The following is a 19,807-nucleotide window of genomic DNA, read 5'->3' on the forward strand; positions in this document are numbered from 1 at the left end:
ACATCCAGAACTGGCAAAAAGTAATGTCGTCGCGTACCACCAGAACAATGCCAGACCTCATTTTTCTATAACAACACGACATAACATTTCGGATCTCGGCTAGGATGTGCTACTTCAACCGATATACTGAACAAATATTGCACCTTTAAATTATCACTTTTTCAGTTTCCTACAAAATCTCTGATGAACGAGTACTTAAAGTACTGTTCGGACAGCACAAAAGAGCACCTCAGTAAGATTTTCGATGAGAAACCAAACTATCTCTGAGAGGATGGAATTTTTCAAGCTGTGTGATCAATGTTTGGTTGCTTATGAAAATGTACTTTGATTTTTCATAAATATCCGCCAGATCTTTCCGTACAATTTAATAAATTGAAGTAATTGAATTAATAAATTTGGTTGGTATAAACAAAACTCAAATTAACACGCTCGTCCGGCCACAAACGGTTAAACGAATCCGAAGATTGTCATGTCACATTATTAAGTTTTGCAACAAATTATTGATTATTTTAACGGCATTGTTGGCAAGCATAGTTTAATGTTCACTATATCAACACTTTACAGTGGCAAACAATGGGTTTCATATCTTTATATTCCAATTTTTAAGTTATAACGAATTAGGTTATGGTTTACCGCTCACTCAAAATTCAAATGCAGCGTTCGGATGATATGGAAATGAGGAATATTGCAATTTAAGAATGGAAGATATCGCACACAGCGGTGCGGTTTCATTCGGTGGAAGCGCCACATCGATTTCCATGCTTCTACCAAACAGCATGTTTTATATTTTCGCATCACACGCACACATTGTGAGATTTGCTAAAGGTAAGTTAAAGTGGTTAGGAAATGTGGAAAAATGGTGCTGAAGTAACATATATGTGAACCTGTGAACCAACTGCGAAAAAGTGCGTCCGCAATGAATGCACAATGGCAAAAAAGAATCAAATTGCGACATATCTCCAGCCCATGTATTGTTCTCGATATCTTATTTTCATCTGCTCCTTCAAAAGCATGCTAACCATCGATCTATTTGAAGGCAACCAAAACTTTCTACTAAAGAATTATTTATAAAATTTCGGTGCATTCCTCTTCTTCTTGTTCTTCTTTGTTTTTAAGGGGCTTTAAACTTTGCAGTTCTTTCGCCTCTAAACATGCATTAAAAATAATATCCGAAAGCGATTTGAATAAAATAATCTCGTAGTCCTACGTCAGCAATGCAGTCGTGTCTTGAACGTTCCCCTTCATTTTTTTTACGAAATTAAACTCGACGAATAAACGAATTAAAAAGAAATAACCTCTGTGTTTTCTCCTCTGATTGATTTGTTAGCACAACCTGCTGTGAACAGAACAAAAAGTATGAAAAATGGCGCACATTTTGCACGAATATGGTTTAATTTTTAAATTTTTTTTCGAGAATTTCGTGATATCTTTGTTTAATCGCTGTATACACATACACATTCAGAACATTTGTAATAATATTTGTCTTGTATGGAACATGACACTTCCGCTGCGTGTCGTGTCAGAACAATGTAAAATCGCCTCAAGGTTTTATTCCTATTCAATATGAGCGTTCCCGTCCACAATGGAAACATATAATATTTTATATGTGAATTGCTTTTGAAAAACAAAATTACACTGATACTGTGAATCATCACAAGATTTACCAACATAACAATTCGATTTTTTGTTCTAAAAATCGAACTACGTAAAATTTTGGACGAAGTCTTTCGGGACGCAATTTGAAAACGAATAATCGGTTGTCTCGCAAAAAATGTCCATCTTCAAACGCTCATTGCTCAGTCATTTCCCGTTGTATTTACGAGATATTGGCATCAATCGATTTGAGCACTTTCCAACAATTTATTACAATAGAGAAAGTCATATATTTGTTGAAACTAACTATCGAATAATTGAAAAATGTCAACTATTATCTACACGAAAATCTCGTGTTTTGATTGTTACAAGCATTCTGTGCTCTCCCAGCTGCTCATTCAATACGAACACAGGACTGTGCGTTAGGCTTGATTTTCTGCTGCTCTATATCCCACATTTTGACAGTGGCGTCTCGCCCGCCTGTTCAAACTGTTCATAGGACAGGTATACAATATCAGAAAAAAAATTCAAAACAATTTTTATTTATTCTTTCACATTTGTAGATGAGGATGAAAAATTATCGAAGGTAATTCATTTGTAATTTCCATAGTATCCCGAATATCCTTATTTTCTTTTCTGTTTAAGTGAAACTTCTCCATCGTGAAGAATTTAATCTGATGACCACACTTGATTACACCACACAACCCGCACACAACACAAGACTGCGGAATAAGAAGTAATGAGGGTCAAACCTTTCATCTGAATCCGCCGTCATTCATGCGCTTTTCTGCATCTTCAAGTGCGACATGGCAAACGCAGTCTGCTATGTCTGAAGCGATCAGTACTACTAATGCGCTGTCTTGCGTAAAAATAATATTTGAGGTTCATAGTTTCTGCTGAACGAAACCGATGGAAACGATAGAAAACACATACACACACCATTGTAGATTAAACAGCTCATTTGGTCACGCGTCGCCTCTACGTCGCCTCAGCACATATTCTCTATCCAATATCAAATATTTCGTATTCTCAGCTATCGAATCCATAACCAATGTATACAATGCGTATCTAATTATCATCGATACTTCGTTTTTGTTGTTTTTATTCTGCAACCGCTCCGTTCAGAGCGGCTGCAGAATAAAAACGAGATTGGGAGAGCATAGTGCTTTGGCGAACGAGCGAGAATATTCTCTAGCTTCATAACTAAGTTTTTGGAGCAGGCCCGTTTGTATACAGATTTTGCACTCTTAGGCATTGTACATTACTTTTGTTTAGACGGCAGAGATATTAATATTCAAAACCATGCACCTCCAACGTAACGCTCTCATTTTCGAGTAATTGAACTTACACACCAGTACGGAAATGAGAGAAGAGGTCCTACGTCAAAATGACATATGGTCAGCTTGTGTATTGCTCACTCGAGGCAAAAATGAATCATCATCCTCAGCTGCTTCCAGAAAATCACGCAAGTGGGGTGGCTTTTCAGTGACGGCGCAGAATAAAGGAGAATGTCACAATATTTGACTACGCCATATAAGCGCATCCAAGCTAAAACGAGTGATTCAGTAAACTGATTGCTTCGCAAAATTACATTATAACAATCGATTTTACATTTCAAAACATTTAGTATAAGCATAAGTCTAACACTATCTGTTAGAAGACTTGTTGGAAATAGTTTCAAAGCTGCAACAAATTAATTGATGTTTCAAATATTCAAATCGATCGCCACAAATATTGGTTCGCGCATCATTCGAGAACAGATCGTCCGATTTGAGCTGTCGATTTTGATGTGGATATTATTCCAATTGAAATTCATGTTGACATACTTAGCTTTGTGCTCCGTTTGTTTGAAGCGAGAATGGCAATCAGTGTCACAAATTATCAAAATTTATTCATGAATGAAGGAATTAGCTTTTTCCCAGTGTCGGATGAATTCTCTTATGTTGAAACTCAACACCATATCTGTCATAATGAGTATAACCAAAGAGTCGAGACGCGTGAACTTTGTCTGGTATATTGAACGAAAACAGCATGAACTAATTTCGAAAAGCCTGCATTCAGGCACTTTCATTATTGTCAATAATTTCATGAGATTATCACGAACGCTAAGTTGATCTTCATCGCTTGCAGTGAATTTTTATTGAAAACTTGTTCGATTTCCACATTTAGAAAAAATAATCTGAAATCCGGAAAAGGCAACATTAGTTTTCGTTTAGCGTTGAACGTTCCGTTTCCGTTTCCGCTTTCCATGCTCTTTTACAACCGCCGTTTCGCTCTAACGCGATCTTAGTTTCTAACACTTTCTTTGTCTAACTCCACTTCACTAACTCCATTTTCGGTCATTCAGGGCCGTTTTGAATTAGCCGGAAGCCACCATCTTCTTTTCCAAAATGGCATCGGAATACGATATTCGACTTCTTCTGTTGATATATAATCGCCGGTCCTTTAGAGCCAGTATTATTCAACCGGAAATCGAAAGAAAACTATGTTCGTTTTCCGCTCGTCTGTTATTATCACCCATTACCCATATAATAGGGGGTGTATGCCATTTCCGGCCAATCGGGAGTAGATTCATAAAACATAGCAAGAGTTATACTATACATTCCATTGCCGAAGTCGCCAAAAACAAGAATTTTGTGTGATGAATGGCTATCTTTTACCATTAATCGGTTTTACTCTCAATTGACGTTGAATGTTATGCTTTGATTTTCACTAACACGCAATGATCCTCAATTTCGATGTTACGAATATCATGACCAAAATGAAGATGCAAATGAAAAATGAACTTCATGACAAGCTGATGTTGATGTTCATTCCACTGGTGTTCATTGATAGTGTTGTTTGATATTTATCGACTCTCGCTTAAGCAGTAGGTTTTCAATACAAAGCAGACTGAAATTCGCGAAATTCGCGAAATTCACGACATTCAACGTGAACGTGAATATTTTCGGCACTGATGGCAATAGAGAAACTATTCATTCACCCATTAACATACTTTTCATTACTATATTCATACAGAACGCAGGAGCCATTTTGTCCAGGTGCTCAGAAGACAGTTTTCAGCATATTTTACTCCTCTTCAGCATCTTTCGTCGTGTTATGCATCACCCAATGATTAATCATCATCCTTCTGCCATCGTTGCTCAAATTTTCCAATGTGGAGCTAACAAACAATACTCTACAACCAAGCCAAATTTAAGCTCCCTTTTGTACAACTTCTATGTAAGCGACATTGACAATTGCCTTACACAAAATTGCAACCTAAGACAACTTGCAGATGATGGAGTGGTGTCTGTCGTAGGATCAAACGAATCCGACCTGCAAGAACCCTTACAAGATACTTTGAACAATTTTTCAACCCGGGCCATTGGGCTAGGGATCGAATTCTCCACGGAGAAAACAGAGATGGTGGTTTTTTCTAGGAAGCATAGACCAGCAAAACCAAACCTTCAACTTTTGGGTAAACCGATCACTCATGCTATGTCATTCAAGTATCTTGGGGTATGGTTCGACTCCAAATGTACTTGGGGGGCCCATATTAGGTATCTGAGTAAAAAAAGTCACAGAAGGTTGTGTCCGAGACACGACCGCATAGTTGACGTAGGATTACGTTAGGCTATCTGTTAGGCTGATTTTGGATGTTTGAAAAAATATACTGTTAAACTCTTTGATAATGATCTGATGGCCCTGAAAAGGGCCGTTTGGTTTGGTTGTTGGGTATTTTTTGTTCATTTCACCAGTGTTACAATCGAGTTTCGGTATCAGTGATAGAAAGTTGTTTCAGCTCCGAGGCACGTTTACGAGATTTGGTTTTCGTTGACACCATCACGTCGAGCTAAACGGCGAATAGCGTGTTTGATACACTGGATATTGTCATGTAGAACCTTGCGATACGCTTCGATCCTCCTTTGCCTTCCTTGCCGCATGAAGTCATGTTGGTTGATGTTGATCTGATGTGACCACACTTAAAACACTGAAAACATATATGTTTACCGATCTGAGCGTCGAACAAAATGAGAAATCTGACTGAGCAGCAGCATCAACAGAAAGAGAGAACATGCCTGAAACTTTCTGCTCATGATGTTTGCTGTTGCCATCAGTACTGGACCGATGCGGGACACAGCTCGATTGTTGATGTTAGGCTTCGATGTTTACCGCCGCTGCTGCTGCTACTGCCACTTAAGTTCGATATGAGACACAGCTCAATTGTGGGCCGCCCAGATTCGATGCTCGTCTTGTTCACTGCTGCACTTTCACGATTCCAAGAAGCGTGTGCTCGCACTTTTGATGGAGAGAGCGTGCCCGAAATGCTCCGCTCGCGATGCTTGCTGCTGCCACTAGGAGAGTAGTAGTAGTTTGCCGCTGCTTATACTGCCATAGAAGCTTGATGTGAGGCACAGCTAGCCTATTGACCACACAGTTTCGATGCTCGTCTATATATTAGCCGCGTCCACTGCTGCTGCTCTCCACTGTTGTCCGTTCCACGTCCGTTGTAAAAATGAATAAAATCCACGAACGCTCCATCCTTTTATATCATTTGGTATGTGTGAAGTAGGCGCCTCCTACTCGATTGTCATGCAGCTAGCCGGTGAACGAACGAATCGGGCGCGAAAAAGAATGATATACATGATATATATTATTTTATTCAATGTGAAAAATTATTATGGAGTGCCGACAACGTATGATGCAAACATCTCATCAATCCATCATGAAATGAATGAGCAATAAACGTTTGAAATTGGACGGGTCGCTCATTTATTTTCTAACGATCATTTATTTTCTAACCGGGAAGCAGTTGACATACTACGCTGCGCTTTTATGTACATGAAAAACCACTTTTAACATGCGGGGGAAAAATCTTATATGAAAATTGCCAGATGTCAATGTTGCCAAGCGTAGTTATTGATGGTTAACCCTTCCGTTACGAGCGTCGTCTATAGACGACATCCGCGCGACGAGCTGTGTGTACGAGCGTCGTCTTTAGACGACATGAAATTCATACTGCTCTTCGATCACACCAGCGCGATGTGCATACTTTTCGGCGCAGTGCTCCGTACAGGGATAGCACTTCGGCGGAGCACCCATATCACGAACATCGACATTTGATTTGCTATTATGGTGCTACTCGCCCGTGTAGTTCGCGCAAAGGCATCGGCAAAATATTATTTTAGAAAATTCCTTGAGGCATGACCGGAGCCGTTTCGCTATATATATATATATATATATATATATATATATATATATATATATATATATATATATATATATATATATATATATATATATATATATATATATATATATATATATATATATATATATATATATATATATATATATATATATATATATATATATATATATATATGTGCATACATATGTCATTCGCCTCCCTTACCGCATCCAGTCAGGCTGGTTGATGGAAAGTATGTTTCTGACGTGATAAGTTTCCTGTTAGTTGCACATGATCAAAGAAAATGTAAAAGTAAACAGTATTTTTGATCGTAGTTTTATATCATTTTTATGATAAGTGGAAAACAATAAATTAAACTCTTTTTCCGCATCCAACTGTATTGGTTGATGTGAACAAGAGTACCAGCAATGCACACTAGAAACACATATGTTTATCGATCTGAGCGTCCAACAAGAATGAGAAATCTGACTGAGTAGCAGTAGCAGTAGCAGCAGCAGCAGTAGAGAAAGAGAGCATGCCTGAAACTCTCTACTCATGATGTTTGTTGTTGCCAACAGTAGTGGACCGATGCGAGACACAGCTCGATTGTTGAGGTTCAGCCTCGATGTTTACCGCCGCTGTTGCTGCTACTGCCACTTATGTGAGACACAGCTTAATTGTTGGCCGCTCAGATTCGATATTGCACTTTCACGATGCCAAGAAACGTTCTCGCACTTCTGACGGAGAGAGCGTGCCTGAAACGATCCGCTCGTGATGCTTGCTGCTGCCACTAGTAGTAGACCGGTTTCAACAACCGTTGCTACTGTTTGCCGCTGCTTATGCTGCCATAGAAGCTCGATGTGAGACACAGCTCGCATTTTGACTGCTCAACTTCTATGCTCGCCTATATATTAGCCGCTTTCACTGCTGCTGCTCTCCACTTGTTGTTGTCCGTTCCACGTCCGTTGTGAAAATGAATAAAATCCACGAACGCTCCATCCTTTTATATCATTTGGTATGTGTGAAGTAGGCGCCTCCTACTCGATTTGTCATGCAGCTAGCCGGTGAGAGAACAAATCGGGCGCGAAAAAGAAATGACGTCAATTTCGACCAATCAGGACTGGGTATCTCTGTTTGGATAGGGGTTGATTTTTTTTCAATTGTTCGATGGTTAGTTATATGATATATACTATTTTATTCAATGTGAAAAATTGTTATGGAGTGCCGTAATCGTTTGATGCAAAAATCTCATCAATCCACCATGAAATGAGTAACAAGCGTTTGAAATTGGACATTTTTCACGATGCGATCGATTTTCATTTTTCAATTTGTACCCCAATATGTTCCCGAAAGACGTAATCCTACGTCAAAAGTCAACAAAGAATAAACTTTTCCGCACAAATACCGGCACCTGGTGGGGAGCCCATCCAGAGTATCTTATAATGTTGTATCGAACAACTATTCTCTCAGTGATGGAGTATGGCAGTTTCTGTTTTCAATCAGCTGCCAAAACACACCTCATTAAACTCGAGCGAATTCAGTATCTTTGTCTCCGTATTGCTTTGGGATGTATGCCCTCAACGCATACCATGAGTCTCGAGGTTTTGGCAGGCGTACTCCCACTAAAAGATCGCTTCAATTTATTATCTCTTCGGTTCCTCATCCGGTGTAAGGTTATGAACCCATTGGTGATCGGAAATTTTGAGCAGCTGATCGGGCTAAATTTTCATTCTGGATTCATGACTTCATATCATGAATTCATCTCCATGCAGGTTGATGCTTCTTCGTATATTCCCAACCGTGTTTGTTTCCCTGACTACATCAATTCCTCTGTGCATTTTGATCTGTTCATGAAGGAGAAAATCCATGATATTCCAGATTATCTTCTATCGGGGATCGTTCCTACGATCTTCAATGCAAAGTATGGGCGTATCAATTGTGATAATATGTACTTTACTGATGGGTCCTCTATGAATGAGTCCACAGGATTTGGAGTGTTCAACGTATTTTTAGCACCTCACACAGTCTTCAGTATCCTTGCTCAGTATATATTGCTGAATTGGCAGCGATATACTGGGCGCTGGACAGCGTCGCCTCACGGCCTGTTGAACACTATTACATTGTAACGGATAGTCTTAGCTCTGTCGAAGCTATCCGTTCAGTGAGGCCGGAAAAGCACACGCCGTACTTCCTTGAGAGAATACGACAAATTTTGAGCGCTTTATCCAGACGCTGTTATGTCATCACCTTTGTTTGGGTCCCTTCACATTGCTCAATTCCGGGTAATGAGAGGGCTGACTCATTAGCAAAGGTGAGTGCGAATGAAGACAACATTTATCAGCGTCAAATCGCCTTCAATGAATTTTATTCTTTAGTCCGTAAAAATACAATCGCTAACTGGCAACGCAAGTGGAACGAAGATGAATTGGGCCGGTGGTTTACATGGTCCAAATATATGTTTTCATCAAAACTATCGATCTTCGAGTGTGATTGTTCTTACATCCTTTTCCCCTCCTTTTAGTCCTTTGCGAGCTATAGGTTCCCTTCCATTAGAATAAGTTGAATTGTAATACATATTAGATGTAATGATAATTTTTAAGAATTGAGTGTGAAGTGTGAATGTGATTGTGGATGTGAGTGCGAGTGTGAACACACATCTCCTTACATCCCATCCTTTTCCTAATGAAAACGTGTCACCCTTCTAAACTCGAGTCGACCGCGAGTAATCGGTTTCCTAGTTTATTAACCATAGAATTAAGGAAACATGTTAATATATGCTAGTAGAAACATAGTTAAGAGTTTGGCTCCTTTAAACTTATGTAACTGAGCCTGTAAAAATAAACGATTTAATAAAAAAAACCAAGCCAAATGGACTTTTTCTAGATTATCAAATTATAATAAAAGAGTTCAACAATAGAATTTACGCTAAAGTAATCCTACGTCAACTAAGGAACCGTATCTCAGACACAATCCTTCTGTAACAGTTTCATCCAAATTTATCTAGCTGTCATTCTATAATCCTCTGTCAGAGTGGTAGAGTACCAATCAACGAGATAATGGACCACAGAGTGCCACTTTTCCCATCCAACATTTATTATTTAATGTTTCGAATGGTGGCACGTGTTATTCTTATTTGTTTCTCACATATCAGATAGCTTGACCCGAGCTCACATTTTCTGTAATCAATTTTTAAACACTATGTATTATCCATGCCACACATTTTCTTTGGTGTGGCCTTCCTGGAAGATTGTTCCTTATGGTTTCATTGAAGGTTTTGTGTCTCCGGACTCCTCGAAAGAGAATCGAATTCGTGTAAAATTGTTTGTGTCTGCCGAAGTCAGGAAACATAAGTGAGACAGTGGAGAAAATAGAGCACTTTATGTATTGATTTTCCTTGCTTATTTCGATGTTAGTTTAGAGTCGTGTCTTGATATGAAGTCGGGATAGAAGGAAAAATCAATACCAAACCAATGTAATTGTTTTGGATTGTTCGTGCTTGGAGATAAGTTATTTCAATAACTCATGTGTTTGGAAAGTTTTCATAGTAGCGATGTGGTTCCGATAAGTAGCAAGCATTATTTGTCGATGAACATTTCTCACATTGAATTTACAAGTCTGATTTGAATGGAACAGAAACACATTTCGTGGTCTGCACTGTCATAAACACTCATACACTCAAACTTAATACACACGTTCAGAAAGTAGAATCAGCCTGAATTCATACTTCTGTCGCAACACCGCCTGAAAATCGATAATCTTTCACCTTACATAAAATTCACTTTCCCGAGGCAATTACGACTGCACAGCCTTGATTTGGCTGAAATCGGGCACGGAAGCAGTGATTCCGGTTGCAGCGAGCGTCGAAACACCAAATCCGTCACTTTTAGCACATTTCCGGCGTAGCAATCGATTTCCGTCACGAGGCTCACAACTTAACGCACGGCTGCTACGAATCGGTATAACAGTTTCGTGCTTCGAATAGGTACGATGAGAATCGCTAAAATTGCACCAACTCTCCCTTTCCTCTCGCGGGTTACATAAAAAACATGATTCATACGCACACCATGAAAACAGCCGGTCGATATTTTGGGCACAACTGTCAAAAATGCCGCATGATAACAGCTTTCGCTGAATCCGATTGGAAAATCAATCCACGCACCTTGGATCTGTTAAAAAGAAGACCTCCACTACCACTTGCTGCACTCTCACTGAATGATGTGGATGGAACAAACTTGCGTTCATTAGAGTAACGGTAGCAGCAATATTATAAGAGGAAACAAAGAAACAAATGATAATTACACTGGCAATTGTTAGACACGAGAGCGCGTAAAGTAAAACTTCTTTCCGCTGTTCCGATCATACAATTCATGCCAGCAGACGGAATTTGCTTACAAAGCGCCCGAGAGTGAGAGAGTGAGAGCGTCTCGGATAGAGCATAAACAGAAGGTAAATTGCATGAAGGTGAGCTGGGAACTATTAGCATATGAATCGTGGAGAACAGTTGCCAGACACACTGATAGCGCAAGAAAATGGTTCGGTGGTTGTTATGCATTAATTGTTTGTAACAATTGTAACAGCTTCTACTCTTCTAAAACTCTTTATTTGATAATACCTTTATCACTCTTTGGGGAGCACATCATCTCACAATTGGCAACACTATTAAAACTGCAATTTTCGTTGGGAAAAAGTATTTGTGCTTCTTTAACCGACACAAATATTCAGTAACACTAGGTCGTACCATAAATCACAGTAAGTTGAACTTCTCCAAAGTTGAGTGCAAACAATTTTGACCATTGATTTTCCAGTAGAAGAAGCCACGTTCGATAAGGGGAGAACTGTTTCCCACGACAAATGACGTCCACCACAAGCAAGAGAATCCGTACATGAGAGGTTCACATTGCGCAAGGCTGTTAGAAAATATCGTACGGTATCATCAGATCAGCGTACAGACGGTTGAGCAGATGTAAACAACTCGAAGTGTATTGCACCGGAGGCCCTAAGCAGCCCCTTGTTGGAGAAACAACGTTTTCGTACAGCGATGACGTCAAAAACAAACGCTAGAGTATCGGAGAAAAACTCATTTTCCTTTACACTTCCACAGCACCTCATCTAACAAACCATTTGACCGTATTCACCACAATTTTCCTAAATCCATTTGCTGTCACCATCTAAATTTGAAATATTCACTGAAAATTGATTCCAATAGTGCACCATATCCATTGAGGATACATACGGAAATGAATGAAGTGACTGCACAACTGTTATACGCCAACCGAATAAGATAATGTTTGTGTCCTTAAGGAAACACACCACACTAAAGGCCGTTTTATATTATCCAGCACGTAGCGTTAACGGCACGTACCGACACCGGCAGACAAATACATGATGTATTCATATCATCAGGCATAGCAACTTCCCAGCAAACATTAAATCGCATAACAAGCGTATATATAACATCATATGCCCTAAAATTTGGTTGGCATATAATGCGCCTAACTGGCATATGCATGCAAAAGTGGAGGTAATATACATACATGGCAAATGCTTACCGAATTTGTTTGGATGAATATGCAACTTTGACCGGCTATAATAGCGATTATGTTGAAATTGAATTGCGATCTAATATGAATACATTCATGAATTGTCAAGGCACCAAATACGACTTTTGCCAAACTCATATACGATTTATTACAAACATGGAAAAAAACAAATGGCGCAAAATATTTTCGTGAAATGTTTATTATAGCCTCACGAATCGCCATTTTTATATATGAATATTTATGTTTGTAGAAATAATAATTGTTTGATTGACTTGTGTTGGGAGTGGAATATGAATGTTTAAAATGGCACAGATTGATGTTTAGTGAAAACTGCTCCGATGTGGGTTCGAACTCCGGTCGTCTGGATTATCATCCACCAGCTATCTCGCGCGGCTATCTGAAATTTAATCCAACAGCGGTTAAAACTTTCGAGTGCATCAGCATTTCATTGACATTTCAATATGATGTAATATGTTCTTTATTAGGATCTAACATGATTTACTGTTTCATGATTTTCTTCAGCATGCAACATGATTTACTACAGTATTGAATCGATTCAAATTATACGCTTATACGACACACAAACTGCATCAGCGTAATATACGCATATGATGCTGATTTAATATATTTTACGACAATGTACATCATAAAATTGATGTTTATTATACCGAATTGCTACTTAATTTGATAATGGTATACAAAATCGAGTTTTTACATTTTATGCGATTTCAAATATACACGATACATACTTGGATTGATATTATATGCGATTATGATTTATTCGGATTTCTTGTAAGACTTGGCACGTGCAAAATTATACGATTTAATGTTTGCTGGGACGATACATACTTTGATTGATATTATATGCGATTATGATTTATTCGGATTTCTTGTAAGACTTGGCACCTGCAAAATTATACGATTTAATGTTTGCTGGGTTCTCTGTAGGGACCGGCAGCGCAGACGGAGCGGAGAAATGCTTCTGATGATTGAACCGATGTCGTACCGAAGAGCGACGATCGCACCCATATCACGAACTTCGACGTATGATTTGTATGTATGGTGCTACTCGCCCGTGTAGCTCATGCATTTGTCTGAAACGTGCTGTGTATGTCCGGAGCCGTTCCGCTATATATACGCAGACACATTTGAAACACACGCTATAATATTTGTCTTGCATGAAACGAGCCGTGCCGGTTACGCTACGTGCCTGATAATATAATATTACCTTAATTTTAACGAGAATGAATTATGTGCGATTCACATAGCACGTTACGGAGAAGAACGTCTACGTTCCGTCAACGTCTCCACCAATTCACACATGCAGTCAATGCTTCCACCAGCACCGTCACGTCAAATGCCAAACGAATGATTTATTTAATTTTATTCATGGTGTCGCCATCTACAACAATTTTAAATTGCAATGCCCTCTTTCAAATCAGCATGCCTAGAATCAGTTCTAAATTTTGAAAAATTCAATGAGAATCATTGAATTCAATTATTTAAATGCTTAAACCCCGTAGTCCGACCCTTATGCAACAATAATAATAAATAGAATAATTCTTTCAACTAGTCGCGAATGATTTTCACTCCGAAATTTGGAGCTAAGAGATATGTTGGCATAAAAAGTACAGTAAGCTACATATAAAGCGATATGCTGAGGCACCACTCAGTGTCGCATGGAGTCGGTTTTGACCATTTGCGACTAGTGGCGACTTTCAATGTGGGGCCATAATTTGGGCCCCGAACTCAATGATTACAAAAATGTCCAACTAGAGGTACAAATGTCTAATTAAACGTGTTGCATCGCAGATCTGTTCTATTAGCTTAATGTCGATGTAGATGTAAATGTACAGTAAAATAACCAAATCAAAACAAAAGCCGAGACACAAAGCCCAGACAAAAACCAAACGAGCCGTTCGTCTCCGTCAATTATTCCGTCTTTGTAGAAAACCCTGCCGGTCGTTTTCGTTGAACGTATGATGACGGGTCGTTACGTTGCTGGTGTATGTGAATGTTTTCATGAGAATTGCATGGTAGAATCATTGACGTATCGTGACGTGACGGAACGTGAACGTGACGTGTATGTTGTATGTGAATCGCACTTTATCCTCCCTGCAGGATACTGTCGGATGATATATGACGTCGTTCTTTGATTCAATAGAAGATGGAACCGACGTTTCAGGGACACAGAAATGAATTACCACGCTGTCTAGCGACATTATACTTATGACAGACATACAGCTGTACTTGCGTTGTACTTCGAAAATTGTATGTCTGTCACCATGTACAGCGCTAGAACCATGCAAGCAACTCGGTACAATCGCTGTACCTGTACCGACCTATTATACCGCTGTACGTGGCTACAGTTGTGCTGTGCGCAGCGACATAGACGGTTAGTGGTGAGTAGCATGAACAAACCGAATCAAAACACTTGGTATACATTCTTTTCATTGACTTTCTCTTGAGTTACTAACTCAGATTGGAAACATATTTGTTGTGTTTGATAGTTTAGACGCTAAATAAAAACCTTTTTCATTCAAATATTGGTGAAAATACAATGCAATATATTCAAATTTATGATTGTCAGCTTGACATGCGGTACAATGTACAACCAAAGTATGTGTGTCATGCTATCGTGGTACCTGTACAACGCTGTACACGTACAACGCTAGTACAGTTGTATGTCTGTCCATGGTATTACATTGCTATACATCTATTCTAACATTTTGAATTGCTGAAATTTGAATGCAAATATTTACTTGGCATTATTTAAATCGTTGTTCTGGCCCTAACTTAACATATTTTCCGCAATTTTTTGACGTAGGACTACGTCTAACCGGAAGATATAGGGGGTGAAATGGAAATCTAGGCACTGAACAAGTAGGAAAAAATGCAAGATTTGGAACGCTTATAACTCGAGCATTTCTCAATAGATCGCAAAGGTTTTTGCATCAATTGATAGGAAATATATCTACGCATCTATCATAATGAATAACATTTCATTTTTCTTGAGATAAATAATTGAATAATTGTGAAATATCAAGCATTGTCAAAATGCACTATGTGCCCATTTTTGATTGGTCCATTTTGTGCTCCTCAAATCGTACCGACCAAAACGGGCAACCAGAGCAGCAGCGAAATAGAATGAAGCACGATTGGAAAGGAAAAAGAAAAAAATGAACGAAACATTGATCGCAGTCTCACACATGCGTAATTCTCGAGCCAGCCAGTCAGCTTAAAAATCCCCGCTCCGCTGCCGTAACGATCATTCTCATTCAAACCGTACACCACATCGGTTCGCATCACAACACATCAACAAACCAACCCAAGCAGCCATGTCTGGACATGGTAAAGGAGGAAAAGTGAAGGGAAAGGCAAAATTCCGCTCGAACCTTGATCTGGAGTTCCCGCTCGTGTTGATCTGGAGTTCCCCGCAAGGGTAGCTAGGCCGAGCGCGTTAGTACCAGTGCACCAGTCCACCTAGAAAAACCGCATTCAGAACAGAACACATTCAGTTCGGTGGACATCAAGACAACAACAGACAGTTGCAGCGAGTGGCGAATGGCAAACGCAATCGCAAAACGGCAGCAGGTAGCAGAAGAACAAAGTTTGTTCTTTGTGTTTGTGTTTGTTCTGCTTTGGTGGCAAATCCAGAACAAGGCGGCATCGAGGGCGTTCGAAATGGTTTTTTTCAAAATCACGAGTACAAAGTTTTCTAAATTGGAACCATTCCATAAAACAAGGCGCTTTTCAGGGCCATTAAACCTTCCAAAAAAGAGTTTAGGAAATACAGTTCAATGCTTTCTAAAACATTATCCAAAATAATAATAAAACACAAATTGATTTTTTCATAATTTGTTTGCCAGGATATGATGAGTATGTGAATTTGGCATTTGTTCTGAGCTTATTGATAGTTGGGGACTTTCCTGATTATTCAATTTTCATTAATTATTTCTTAAATTGTTTCCAGATTGAAAGTACAGTAATTTACAATTAGTTCGACATTTAGCTAATTGGACGGACATGTAATGCGACTTATTTAGTTGGACATTTTTGTAAACATAGAGATCCAAATTATGACCCCACATTGAAAGTCGACACTGTACCACTGTCATCGCAAATGTTCAATTACAGGTTAAAATCGCCTCCAATACGACACTGAGTGGCGCTTCGGCACGTCGCATTGAATGTAATTTACTGTACAACATGTCACAAAGCTGGATAGAAAGAAATTTTCCAATTGTGAAAGCTGTGGCGAGTGACAAAAAATCGCTAAACAGGAAGGTTTAGCCGAACAAGATGGGGATATCGAGTGATAACAAAACAATAAACTCTTTAGATTGAAGATAATTTTGTGATCCTGAAAAGGACCCTTTTTAGCCTGCATGTGAATCCAATGAGCGAACAAATCGTAATGAATGTATTTTTCTGCCATCGCTCCCTTTTAACGCTCATTCGTTCGTCTCGTTGGACTCGCCCCTCTGGCTGAGTCTGCCGATTTGTCTCTATCCTGTGAGTGTGTACCGCTAGAGTATAAAACACGCGGACCCCAAAAAAAAATTCTTATTTTCTTTCAAACCGTAAACCCGTGTGGTTGTACGGCATCGGCATCGTGGACGTAACAAAGGAGGACAAGTTAAGGGAAAGGCAAAGTCCCACTCGAACCGTGCAGGTCTCCAGTTCCCTGTTGGTCGCATTCACTGATAGCTCCGCAAGGGTAACTAGGCCGAACGGATTGGTGCCGGAGCACCAGTATACCTAACAGGGATTATAGAGTTTCGGCCGTCGGAGTGCTCGAGTTGGCTTGCAAAGCTGCTCACGACAATCAGAAAACCCGCATCAAGAACAGAGCAGCTTCGGTTCGGCGCTCATCAAGGCAACAATTAGTTTCAGTTAGTGGCAAAGTGTTTCTCCGGCACGTCGCATTAAATGTAATTTACTGAACAATATGTCACAAGCTGGATGGGAAGAAATTTTCCAACTGTGAAAGCTGTGACGAGTGGCAAACGAAATAGCTAAACAGGAAGGTTTAACCGAACAAGATGGGAATATCGAGTGATAACAAAAACACAACACCAAAGGTTCTTTTCAGAACCATCAACATATGCATAAAAAGTAAACAGTAAACTAATCCATTTTTCAGGTAGATAGGTAGGTATTCACGTAGGAGAAGAAAATAAAACAATATATTTAAAATGTATATTTAACAAAAGCTGTCCCCTTTGTAAAGTCCTACGTCACTACGGTTATGTCCCCGACATTACCCACCCGTCTTTTTTTTTGATATTTTCTCTGTAACTTACCATTATAATATAAAATTATCTTCAGACGCAACTTTCGTATAAGATTTGTTCACCACCTGCGAAAAAAAACGTTTTCATTTACATAGAATATCAATTTGATTCGAAGAAGTTAACTTTCATTCATAATATTCATTTTAAAATTGTGCTCATACCGCCTGAAATTCGTAACATCATTAATTCTTTTATGGCAGACATACAACTGCAAGATGGAAAATGAAAGGTGGAAAGATTTTTTTTTGTGACGTCACATATTTTGTTGATGTATGTTACTTTTCTTATAATAGTCCACTACATAGGAAAAGTGTTTATATAAAAAGTAAAAATAAGCAGATGAAATGAACGAACTAGTTTCTTTCTTAAATCAATGCTAGCGTTCAAAATTATAAGGGCCAGACTGACCTTTTTGCAGAAAATTAAATTTCAGTATTTTCAAGGTGTTTTAAACTAAAATTCAATTCAATCTTACTTCTCGTTACGTCGACCAAAAACGTAGATTAATAAAGTCAGAGTCACAGAATCTTTTGATCCTCTGACGAAGGCACATTTGACACTGGATGGGGAAAAAGGTTTCAATTTTTTTTTCATGTAAAATGTACTTGAAAAATAAATTCAATTGACCTTGTAAGAGATTGATTGAGACGAAAAGTTGTCCGGTTGCGTCTTAATTTCAGACGAATGAAGTGTTCAGCATCCTAATTGTGAAAAAAGTAATTACAATTGCTGACAAGAGATAAACTTCCATGAAGTTTCTCTAAAATCCAAACATAGTAGACATTAGAATACTATTTCTGATATAAGAAGAAATCAAAGAAAAAATTAAACATTTTAGTTAGTGACATGTTCTGTTATTTTATAACGCAAAAATGTTTTTTGGAAATATGTAATTAGTTTCTGTATATCCTTTTTTAACGTTATTCGTTAACACATTCAATTTTGTACCATTTGAGTAACTAACTGGTATGTGAACTTCCAATCTTCCTGGCTACTAATACAATCAAAGTTTAACACAACCAAAACACCATGAGCAGGATTATTAGGTGGAGCAGATGGCAGAATTTGTGAGCGTGGTGTGCGTGACAGCATGCGCTGCCATAGCTAGTTTTCACATTGTGACGTCCATATTTGTGTTTACATTCAATTGCCTTCCACATCCATATGAAACACTTTTTCGGCAAGTTTTATACCGATTAAAAACAGATCTTTCCGTGGAGTGTCCATTGAATATGCGTATAATGTGACAGTGTGCATTGGGTAGTTTTGAATTAATGTCGGAAAAAATGAATAAAAGTGATATTTTTGTGTATCATTTTCACTCTCTCACCTCCATAAAAACAAACAAATATTCGTTATTTTCGCGATGATATGAAGATATTTTGAAGGCTCCCACTACCGGTGTATGTGATTTGAGAAAAATAGCTTACAATTAAGCAATATTTCATTTACAATTCTGCTATTGCCGAGGACTAAGAATACGACCGTTCTCTGGACGTTTTTGCTTCTTAAATGATGGAAGTAAGTCACAATACAGTTATCACCTATTAAGAATCAATCAATTACAAGATTATCTGAGCATTTTGACTCATGACATCATCAAATTGTGAGTTATTCAAATATTGTTTCGATTCTTTCATATACATTCCATAGTGATTGTACAGTGTACCCAAGCTCAAGCTTTTCAACGCTAGAATCATATCAACTAAATATCAACTAAAGATTTGCAAATCCATGTAAATTTCTCATGTAAAATGCAATAGGCATTAGAAATCAAATCAAAGAAAAAAATAAAACATTTAAGTTCTGTTTTTTTTTCAAATGATGAATCTAATGCGAAAAATATTTCCTGCAAAATATGTAATTAGTATCTGTATATCCTCTTTCAACGTTATTTGTTGACACATTAAATTTTGTACCATTTGAGAAACTGACTGGTATGCCTGATATGCGAACTTCCTGTCTTCCTGGCTACTAATACAATCAAAGTTTGACACCACCAAAACCCGTGAATCTTCCCACCTTCTATCCTTCATCTTACTAGCGTTGTACTTCGGAAATTGTTTGTTTGTCACCATGTACAGCGCTAGAGTCATTCAAGTAACTCGGTACCAGGGTTAACATATTTTCAGAATAATCTATATTTCTACAGATTTTTCAGACTTTTTGAAGCAAAGAATCTGTAGATACAGATTACATTTTTT

At 38.5% G+C, this 19,807-nt stretch overlaps 1 protein-coding gene across 7 annotated transcripts in view; it reads right to left on the minus strand.

Moving 5' to 3' along the window:
- Positions 1–12,010, minus strand: part of LOC129764776 (long-chain-fatty-acid--CoA ligase 6) — a 77,824-nt gene extending 65,814 nt beyond the window's left edge. The window contains exon 1 of one of the 7 annotated variants that reach the window (XM_055764248.1): positions 11,871–12,010. The gene's annotated coding sequence lies outside the window, so the exon portion shown is untranslated. Of the gene's footprint in view, positions 1–10,529; positions 10,734–10,925; positions 11,053–11,378; positions 11,517–11,870 lie in introns of those variants that run through there. The other 6 variants (XM_055764252.1, XM_055764251.1, XM_055764247.1 and 3 more) reach the window with 6 other exon arrangements.
- Positions 12,011–19,807: the final 7,797 nt, after the last annotated feature.

This window comes from Toxorhynchites rutilus, chromosome 2 (genome assembly GCF_029784135.1).
Source record: "Toxorhynchites rutilus septentrionalis strain SRP chromosome 2, ASM2978413v1, whole genome shotgun sequence".
NCBI classification, from domain to species: Eukaryota; Metazoa; Arthropoda; class Insecta; order Diptera; family Culicidae; genus Toxorhynchites; species Toxorhynchites rutilus.